The 329-nt window shown below is 49.5% G+C and overlaps 1 protein-coding gene across 4 annotated transcripts in view; it reads right to left on the reverse strand.

Annotated features, from left to right (window-relative positions):
* The window catches only part of SP2 (Sp2 transcription factor), a 47,027-nt gene that overhangs the window by 31,487 nt on the left and 15,211 nt on the right, over positions 1-329 (reverse strand). The gene's annotated exons all lie outside the window — the stretch shown is intronic.

The following is a 329-nucleotide window of genomic DNA, read 5'->3' on the forward strand; positions in this document are numbered from 1 at the left end:
ATCTAGAGCGACGTTGGCTTGGCCAATAGACCTGTGAAATGTCACTGACGGACGGTAGAGGGCACCAACCGGAAGCTTACTGAAGAGTGAACGACATGTTCGCCAGCCAACTGAAGGGAGGCAAAGTCCCACCTACCAGGTGGTTGATGGACAGCAACAGGAAGCTAGATGGGGAGGGGCTTAGCTAAGGAGTGGTTTTGTATTGGTCGTGGTTGACCTTCCACCCACCTTTAATCCAGAAGATGAGTGATAGATCTGCCCTAAAACCAATCAAAAGTCCTCAGGGTGAGGCCGACAAATGCCCTATAAATAGAATCTACTTTGATCCT

Source organism: Bos taurus, chromosome 19, assembly GCF_002263795.3.
Source record: "Bos taurus isolate L1 Dominette 01449 registration number 42190680 breed Hereford chromosome 19, ARS-UCD2.0, whole genome shotgun sequence".
Classification (NCBI taxonomy): Eukaryota; Metazoa; Chordata; class Mammalia; order Artiodactyla; family Bovidae; genus Bos; species Bos taurus.